Source organism: Balaenoptera physalus (genome assembly GCF_965194825.1).
Source record: "Balaenoptera physalus genome assembly, contig: HAP1_SCAFFOLD_752, whole genome shotgun sequence".
Taxonomy (NCBI): Eukaryota; Metazoa; Chordata; class Mammalia; order Artiodactyla; family Balaenopteridae; genus Balaenoptera; species Balaenoptera physalus.
Window position 1 is genome coordinate 457,204 of NW_028126017.1, and position 9,984 is coordinate 467,187.

The window sequence follows — 9,984 nt, forward strand, 5'->3', positions numbered from 1 at the left end:
TGTGATTCTATTTCTCTCACTTCTTGATGGGAGAAGCTGTAATGTCACTTTGCAAGGAGGTGTAGAAACTGAGCAGGACCCTGCGGGGCCTCCCCAGGGACAGACCCCGTTTCCCCCACCTCTTGTTTGTAGAAAAGCTTTAGCCTCGTAGGCCTCCCCCCAAGTCCAAAGAGCAAATTTAATGAGAAAAGTGAGAAAATGCAGAAACAAAGGAAAAGAGTCAAGTAAGACAAAATAATAAGAGTTTAGCCATAACACAAAGTCAAGGACTTTTAGTGCCTCCTCAAGGCTGTAGATAATAACCTGAACCATATCCCTGAGGTGTTTTGCAGACATTAAAACCCCCCACCAGGTGGAAGAAGTTAACTGCATGTGACAATAAGCATGTAGACCCCAGAGGGGTTGGAACCAGAGGCTGATGATGTTAATTCCCGAAACATCACACTGTTACCTCACCACCCACAATCAGAAGGATGTACCAAGCTGATCAGGCACCTGCAACCCTCTCCCTCACCTTGCCTTTAACAACCCTTCCCCGAAAGCCACTGCGGAGTTCAGGTCTCTTTTTTTTAAACCGTGTTTTTTTAATTGAAGTATAATTAATTTACAGTGTTGTGTTAGCTTCAGGTGTACAGCAAAGTGACTCAGTTATGCATAAACATTTGTATATATATTCTTTTTCAGATTCTTTTCCATTATAGGTTATTAAAAGACACTGAATATAGTTCCCTGTGCTGTAGAGTTGGTCCTTGTTGTTTACCTATTTTATACATAGCAGTTAATCCCAAAGTTTTAATTTAGCTCCCCCGCACCTCCCCATCTCGTTATCCCCTCTGGTAACCATAAGTTTGTTTTCTATGTCTGTGAATCTACTTCTGTTTTGTAAATAAACTCATTTATATTGAGTTCGGGTCTTTTGAACACAAGCTGCCCGTTCTCCTTGCTTGGCCACACTGGGCACCACCTTGCAATAAACTCTGCACTTCCCTTCAGCACAATCCAGTGTCAGTGGATTGGCGGTGAGCGGGCCCAAGTTTGGTTTAGTAATAGTGTAGAGACTGAGAAGGGTAAGAAATTACGGCCATTTTTTGCAATCAATCTATCATCGTGCCCTTTACAAAGTGACAGAGGACATTTAAACGTAACATCTGACCCTGTTTCTCTTTCATTTCCAGGGACACAGGGAGCATGGGTGTCTGGGCCTCAGGCACCAATATCTTCCTCAGTCTTTGGAGGACGTATGTGTCTCCAAGGAGCCTTGGATGGATGGACTTCACCCAACATTTGGGCACTTGCTGTTTTGTTGCTTTCATTTCCGTGGGCCTCCTCTCTGGGGCCTTCTCCTGGCTTCTGTCCTCATTCGTAGTCTTCACCACCTCCTGGATGGTCACGTGTGCTCTGCTGTGCTGCTCCAAGCACGCACGGTGTTTCATTCTGCTCTTCTTCCTCTCGTGTGGCCTGCGTGAAGGCAGGAACGCTTTGATCACCGCTGGCACAGGGATAGTAATCTTTGGACACGTGGAAAATATTTTTCACAACTTTAAAGGTCTCCTGGACAGTATGACTTGCAACCTAAGGGCAAAGAGCTTTTCCATCCATTTTCCACTTTTGAAAAAATATATTGAAGCAATTCAGTGGATATACGGCCTTGCCACTCACCTAAGTCTATTTGATGACCTTGTTTCTTGGAACCAAACCCTGGAGGTCTCTCTTTTTAGTCCCAGCCAAGCCCTGGAGGCACAGGTCAATGACACTACAGACAGAGCCCTGCATGTCTTGTACCAGGTAGTGACGGCGACAGAGGTGTTGTCTTCCCTGGGGCGGCAGCTATTTGCCCTCACAGGGCTTCTGCTGGTGCTACTGGGCACTGGCCTCTTCATGAGGCGATTTTGGGGCTCCTGTGGTTGGAAGTTTGAGAACATCTACATCACCAGACAATTTGTTCAGTTTGACGAGAGGGAGAGGCATGCACAGAGGCCCTGCGTCCTCCCGCTGAATAAGCAGGAAAGGAAGAAGTATGTCATCATCCCATCTTTCTGGCTGACTCCTAAAGACAGGAAAAACCTGGGGCTGTTTTTCCTCCCGGTGCTTACCCATCTCTACATCTGGGTGTTGTTTGCAGCCATAGATTATCTGCTGTATTGGCTCATCTTCTCCGTCAGCAAACATTTCCAAAGCTTGCCAGGGCTTGAGGTTCACTTGCAGTTGCACAGAGAGGTAGGTGCTCGCAGGCCCGTCTCACTGTGTATCCCAGCTGTTTGCTGTGTGTTTGCAAAAGCTCGTGAACTTCCCAAGGCAGGGCAGTGGCTTATTCCCCTCTGGATCCTCAGTGCCTGGCACAGAGCCTGGCGTGTAGGAAGAACACCCAAAATGTTGGTTAGATTGAGTTGAAACCCCAATGTTAGAGTATGAGAACACGCTGAACATTTTTGATCACTGTATTAGTTTCCTGTGGCAGCCGTACTGCAACAGAGGAGACCATGGTCTTTGTTCATCCCATCTTTTCTCTTTTCCATTTTTCCCTGTGGAAATTTATGATTATGTAGACATTTCAGAGGATCTGGATACTGTCAGATACTTGTCTTATTTGTTTTTAAACGTAGCGTTCTGCGCTAGGTGGAACGTGCACGTGTGTCTAGTGTGTGCCTCTGTGTGCATGTGCACACGTAGTGTGTGTAGTTGTATGTGTGTACATGTGCACGTGTGTGTGTGTGTGTGTGTGTGTGAATGTCATGCACGCTGGGTGGTGTGCACTAGCCTGGGCTGGTGAACATGCCATCTACTGTTTCCATATGTCTGATTTTCCCTCCTCTTTATCGAGCCACAATAGATTGTGCCTCTGCTGGGGAGGGGAAGAGCAGAAAGGGACCTGGAAACCCTCCTTTGAAAGCCCATTTGCTCCTGCTGCATCCACACTCTCCCTCCCCTTTTCTCCTGGCTCCGCAGGTACTGTCTGGCCCCTGCCCCGCCTAATCCTGGGCTGCTTCTCAGAGTTGATTACTCTGAGCCCTCTGCTTCCTCTGAAGTCTTCAGTTAATTACAAGAACCCCCCGTTGCTCTACATATCTGGAGGAGGGTGGATAATGGAAACAGTGTTTCAAATGAAAGCCAAACAAGATTTTCAGCCAGGCTTGATCCGGGGCAGCGGCTGGTAAAAGGGCTTCTCTCCTCCTCTCCCCCATAGTGCATCCTGCTCCTGTAGTCCCTTTTTTGATCTTCCCCTCTCAGTTCTTCCTCTCCTTCTTTATCTTTTTGCTCCTCTCTCATCTATTTCTCTCTGAGCCAAAACCCATGCCTGTTTTGTGAATTCTCACTGTTTTAGGTAGACGAGTGGAGAAAAGCAAGTCTGCCTTCCAAAAAAGGCCCAGAAGCTTTCCAATGACAATGTCCTGGCAAATACATTTTGGGGTGTTGCTGGGTCCTGGGGATGCAAAGTTGTCTAGACCATGATGGCTGCCATCGAGGGGCTCACGTCCTGGCGGGGGAGGCCACCACGTACGCTCACAATGACAGCAGGGTGGTGGGCGCAGAAGAGATGCGAGCACAAGACTGCTGTGGGAGCTCGTCTCAAACTCTCTCCTGCCGAGCCTGGGAGGCTGTGCCACGAGCAGCCGGCTTCCATGTAACTGGCAGTGCCCTGCCCTTATCCCACGATGCCCTTGGAGGTTCCTGGTCTCTCCATTGCAGCAGATTTGCAAAGAAGTCAAGCAAGAAAAGAAACATTGGCTCAAGGTTTCTCCCACTTTTATACAATTTTAAATAAAGAAGAAAAGTGGGAAACGACGTGAATAGACCTGGCTGGATGGGTGGACACTGTAAGTAAAAATAGCTACAGTCGCTACTTATTGAGCACATACTATGTGCCCAGCACTGGTCTGCATTAACTTTTCAGGACTGTCTGATACCAGAGTGAATCTTCCATCCATTACTCCCTACCATCTTGGCAAATTGTCTACTTGAGAGAGGCAAACACATTTTAAAACATTGGGGTACCATTTAGTACATTGCTCGGTATTTTGAGAGTTTGTTACCCTCCACCAAGCCCGTACAAAAGTGTTGACAACCTTTCTGAAGCCCTGACTCCCAGCTGCAAAATCCCCAGTTAGATTCCTAGACTAAATAACTTCTTCCCAGACCGGACACCCGCTGCTTTCTTATTGCAGGATTTCTCATCACTGACTCAATCGATGTGTTTGTTTCTTCAACAGTATTGAAAAGAATGCATGCCTCTGCTCTGGGGACTGAAATCTCTCTATTTAATCGTAGGTGAACTGTCTTTTTAATAAGAGAAAAGGAGAGGCAACACAAATGCTTTCTAGTGCTTAGCCACAGTGCTGGGGAAATTGCAGATCTGACTTGACATCTGTGTAGAAGTCCCAGGTTTTGGGGTTTCCAGATTTTTCACAGGTATTGGGGTAAATCGAAGGTGCGCGGTGTTCTCTGGGTGTGATTGAGTTCTTTTCAGAAGTCATTTTCCTCCTCTGGGCCCCAGGGCTCTAGGGTGTTGGGGTGATAATAACTTACTAAGTACTCCAGTCTGTAACGTTAATGCTCCATCCCCAAGGTGCTTAATTTACATTGGGAGTAGTTTTTTCATGGGCAGGATCTGGTCCATTAATTCCTGTTTTACCAAATGGGAAAACAAATCCACCAAGAGAGTATATGGCTTTCTCAGGTCAGGGAAAAGTAAGAGCTGAATCAGCACACACTTCTCTTGCTGGTGGCTTGGCTGGGTGGCTCAATGTCATCTGCCCTCTGGGTCAGTTTGTGGAGAGCAACTGGCTTATTCTCTTGCCTTCAAGCAGGAAGGAATGCGCCCCTCCTATCATCTAAGAGAGATGCGAAAATGTCCTATTTTGAGACCTCTATAAATAGGATTTTAGAGCCACTTTCAGTAAATATACTCTTCTTTGTATTCTTGCATCAAGAATAATTCCACCCCCCCACCCCCGCCACCTCAAGCTCTAGAAGGATGACTTAGAACATAATTTAATGCCTCCACATCTTTATGACCTTGTGGTCTGCTGACAAGGTGTTTGTTGAGATGGAGAGGCTATGACTGGGTCTTGAGGGGCTCTGCTACAAAAAAAACTTCTCCCCCAGTTAAGCGAAAACCACCTTTCATTAGTCCCACATGCTCTGAAGTGTAGAAATAGGTGTTCCATAAAAATGGGTTATGCGGTCAAAATTAATAGGAGAATCGTTGGCTGAAGTTAAGCGAATTTCTCTGCTTTCTTCTCAGCACCTTCAACAGTCTCATGGCCATCGTGACTCTCTAAAGAAAGGACAGAGCAAACAAACTTATCTGATATCCTTCTCTCAAGGAAATCTATATTTCCACAGTCCCGCTTTGGAAAACTCTGCAGTGGCTACAACTAAAATTCATCCTTTCTCCTTTATTCCAATCATAGCACATAAAAGGAGCAGGGATAGCCCCTTCAGCCAAAGCTCCCTGCATATTTTCAGATAAATGTTACGTGCTACGGGGCAGTATTGAGAAAGACAAGGACAGAGTATGAAAATGGCATGGATCTTGATGATTTTATTCTTTCATTTTAGAAACAAGAAGCTCAAGACATCATCCATGATTCTTCATTTAATATATCTCTGTTTGAACCCAGTTGCCTCCCTAAACCAAAGCTACTTCTAAGACCTGGATTCCTCTCAGTTTTATTCTTGTGATACTAGTGATGCTAGGACTGTTGTCCTCCATCCTGATGCAACTTAAAATCCTGGTGTCAGCATCCTTCTACCCAAGTGTGCAGAGGGAGCGCATCCGATACCTACATGCAAAGCTACTGAAGAAACGATCAAAGCAGCCAGTGGGAGAAGTAAAAAGGAAACTGAGTCTGTACTTCACAAAGGTAAAGCCAAAATAGGGTTATAACCTGTAATTAGGGAAATTTTGATTTTGAAGGGCAAATGGAATTTCAAAGCACTCTTCAACTTTACATTAGGGCTTATATCCCCAGCAACAGATAGGACACTGTTTTGGGGCGGGTCGGGGGGGTTGGATGGGTGGGCAGTGACGGGGAACGGATGTACATGGCTAAGTCCAGAAGACTCTACAGCAATGACGGTCCAGAGGATTCTACAAGATAGCCTTCAAAACACTGATTTCAATTGAGTACGTTCGGTCATATTGTAGAAAAGCTACTGGGAAGGCCCTAATGGCTGTTAAAGAACAATACCCAGTCAGAGTTACTTTACCGGGATAGATAAACAACAGAAGGGAAGTATCTACTACAGCTTGGTAAACTCCAAAGAATTTGCTCATCCTCCAGCATTAAAAAATATATATGATGAGATATATATATATATGATATGTATATATTTATACATATATATGATAACATAATGACTTCCATACACATATAAAATGAACACTTGTCAAGGATTTTATTCAACGTATTAAAGACGGAACAGTAAGAAACTCCAACCAATTCAAAGAACCGTTTAAATCACACATGTATACAGGCCATCGTGAATACCAAAATGAATTTGCTTAATAGATACAAAACCGGCTTCTTCCACAAGGGAGGATGGGAGGATCAATTGTACTCTGCAGGGTGAAATTCATTTGCATGTTCATAGAAAAGAATCATTTGCATTGTTGCCATCAGCTATCTACAACTTACAGAACTGGAAAATACTTCATAGACAATGAGAGACCAAAATAATACCTAAGGATAAGCTTTACTGGCCGTTTGAAAGTCTTGTGAAAAGTTTGTGTCAGTGGCATTTGAAATGACTCTAATGCTCATTCATCCAGCTTCGTGTCTTTTCAGATTCATTTCTGGCTTCCAGTCCTGAAAATGATTGGGAGGAAACAAATGGACATTGCCAGTGAAGAGAGCCCGTGAGAGGCCCCATGCAGCTCCTCAGCCACGCTGCTCCAGCAATTCTCCTTAAGTCTCCTGATGGTGACCCTTACTCATGCCCAGCAACAGAGAACTGCACTGCACGGTCCTTCAGCGGTTTGAGTTTGCAGCGCCAGGCTACTTTTTTCCATAAGGGCCAAAGGGCTACCAGATAAATTGTTGTGTTGTCTGTCTCACAAACAGGGCACATGATCTGGACTGTATCTCAGTGTAACACGACTAGAACCAGGCCCTTCGAGGAGAGTCTCAGCATAGAGTAATATTCAAAGAAAAAAACTGGAAAAAATCAAAATCTCTACTGCAGGCTCACAAACAAATATCAAGGAGAACATACATGTATGATGCCAGCAAAATATCTTTAAATGCTTCTGTCCCTTCTCTGCCCTTCTTAATATCCTTCATAGCTATTTCCTACCCACAACTGTCTGGCCTCCCCCTGCCCCTTTATTCAAGAACTCTTTCCAAAACCCATCTCCAGCAGCTCCTAATTTCTTCTCACCACCTGCTCTGCTCCTATCCTCTACTTTCCTGGATCTCTTTTGTTCTTCCTCTTCTACCAAGTCCTCTAGCCACATTTATTTAGAGAACACATTTATTAAAATCATATGAGAGGCTTCCTACAATGTGCATCTTGGGCCTCTTTTTCACTATAATCGATGTACACTCTACAGTACAGGGGCCTATTTCCCCTATATTCAAAATACCTAAGAGGGAAAAAATACTGATTCTATTATCTCTAAAGTGCCAGAATGGGAAGAAATGAAGAAACATTAAAATTTTAAAACAATTTTTTAACTTTTCATTTTGAAAATGTTTCAGCCTTACAAAAAAGTTGCCAAATAGTAAGTACAGTGTTCCATTTACCCATCACCCCTCATCCCCGAACATTAACATCTTACATAACCATAGCACAATTGTCAAAACCAGATAAATACACTGAAAAACGCACAATCTACAAAACTCATTGGATTTTCACCAATTGTCCCACTAATATCCCACTAATGTCCCAAGGGCTAGTCCTTGATCCAATCCAGGCTCATGCATTGCATTTGGCTGTCATGGTTCCTTAGGCTCGTCCAGTCAGGGACAGTTCCTCAGTCTGTCTTTCTTTTTTTTTTCATGACCTTGACATTTCTGAGGAGTGCTGCCAGTTATTTTGTAAAATGTCCTTTGCTTTGCGTTTGTCTGATGCTTCCTTATAAGTAAACCCAGGTAATGGATTTTTGGGCAACAGTACTACAGAAGCACTGACATGCTCTTCTCAATGCATGAGATCAGGGGTATGTGATGTTAATATGTCTCATTACTGGTAAGGTTACCTTTCTTCACTTAGTTAAGATGGGGTCCGCAGATTCTTCCACTGTTGAAGTTACTATTTTCCCTTTGGAATGAATAAGTATATTGTGGGAAATACCTTCAGACTATACAAACATCCGGTTTCTCATCATACATTTACCCTCTAATTTTAGCATCCATGGATGCAAAACTGTGCCAGCCAAACAGTGATTTTCTATTTTAATAATATCTTCTACATTTTAAAATTGAAATTCTACACTCTCCCCAGAATGAACCATTGTTTCAAAGACCAAATTTTGTTTTGGGCACCAGAGTAGGCATTTTACACATACAGTCTCATTTATGGTTCATGACAATCCTGTGAGGTAGGTAGTATTATTTCTATTTTATAGATGGGAAAATTCACCCTCAAAGACCCTGACTTAGCTGGCCTGGGCTGGGGCCTGGGCACTGGCACGTTTAAAGCTCCCGGGTGATTCTAATAGTTGGCCAGCACTGAGAACCATCATTCCAGGAAGTTTTACTGAATTGCAGGTCTTTCAACACAGGTCTTCAGTGGTGAAATTTCTCTAGCAGAAGGAGCCTACATTAGAAATCTGAGTCAGCATTTCCCAAAGTGTGTTCCTCAGACCACTAATCCCTTAGTTGTTCCATAAAAGAGTTCTATGATGTCAATAAATCCACACCATCTGCCTTCCAACCTTGAAGATTCATAATGCATGTTGGCATAATTTTAAAACTTTGAGAAACCCTATAATAAAGAAATCTCATTTAACCTTGTTTCACCCAAAATTTTCTCTAATTATTAAACCATGGAACAATTTTACCTGTAATAACTGTTAACAGCACATAGGACCAGTTCTACAGCCCATACTCTGGTAAATACTGATATAACTGGCATAACTTTCAACCAAAAAAGATCTGAGAAGGTGAAGATGAATTTTTAGTTTTGGCTTATTTAAATATTCTGATGATTTTATGCTTTACTGTGTTTTCTAAACAAAACAAAACTGTGTTTATTAAAATTATATATTAATAAACTAATACAATATGTGATTTTTTTTTTTACTCATTTTGCATTTATTCCTCCTACAGAGAAGGGATCTGCTCCACATTAACTAGGCAAAGAATCAACTGCTCAAGTTAGAATGCACCCTCTCACCATACACAAAAATGAACTCTAAATGACTTAAAGACTTAAACATAAGACATGACACCATAAAACTCCTAGAAGAGATCATAGGCAAAACATTCTCTGACATAAATTGTACCAATGTTTTCTTAGGTCAGTCTCCCAAGGCAATAGAAATAAAAACAAAAATAAACAAATGGGACCTAATCAAACTTACAAGCTTTTGCATAGCAAAGGAAACCATAAACAAAACAAAAAGACAACCTACAGAGTGGGAGAAAATATTTGCAGATGACAAGGGCTTGATTTACAAACAGCTCATACAACTCAACAACAAAAAAACAAACAACCCAATTGAAAAATGGGCAGAAGACCTAAATAGACATTTCTCCAAAGAAGAAATACGGATGGCCAACAGACACATGAAAAGATGCTCAATATCGTTAATTATTAGAGAAATGCAAATCAAAACTACAATGAGGTACCACCTCACACTGGTCAGAATGGCCATCATTAAAAAGTCTACAGATAACAAATGCTGGAGAGGGTGTGGAGAAAATGGAACTCTCCTACACTGTTGGTGGGAATATAAGTCGGTGCAGCTGCTATGGAAAATAGTATGGAAGTTCCTCAGAAAACTAAAAATAGAATTACCATATGATCCAGCAATCCTAC

The 9,984-nt window shown here is 42.8% G+C and overlaps 1 pseudogene across 1 annotated transcript; it reads left to right on the plus strand.

Moving 5' to 3' along the window:
• The first annotated feature begins 447 nt into the window (after nucleotides 1-447).
• On the plus strand, nucleotides 448-6,983 carry LOC309653656 (dendritic cell-specific transmembrane protein pseudogene; annotated as a pseudogene). Its single transcript has 3 exons — nucleotides 448-2,217; nucleotides 5,560-5,864; nucleotides 6,789-6,983. The product of its transcript is annotated as a dendritic cell-specific transmembrane protein pseudogene (transcript).
• Nucleotides 6,984-9,984: the final 3,001 nt, after the last annotated feature.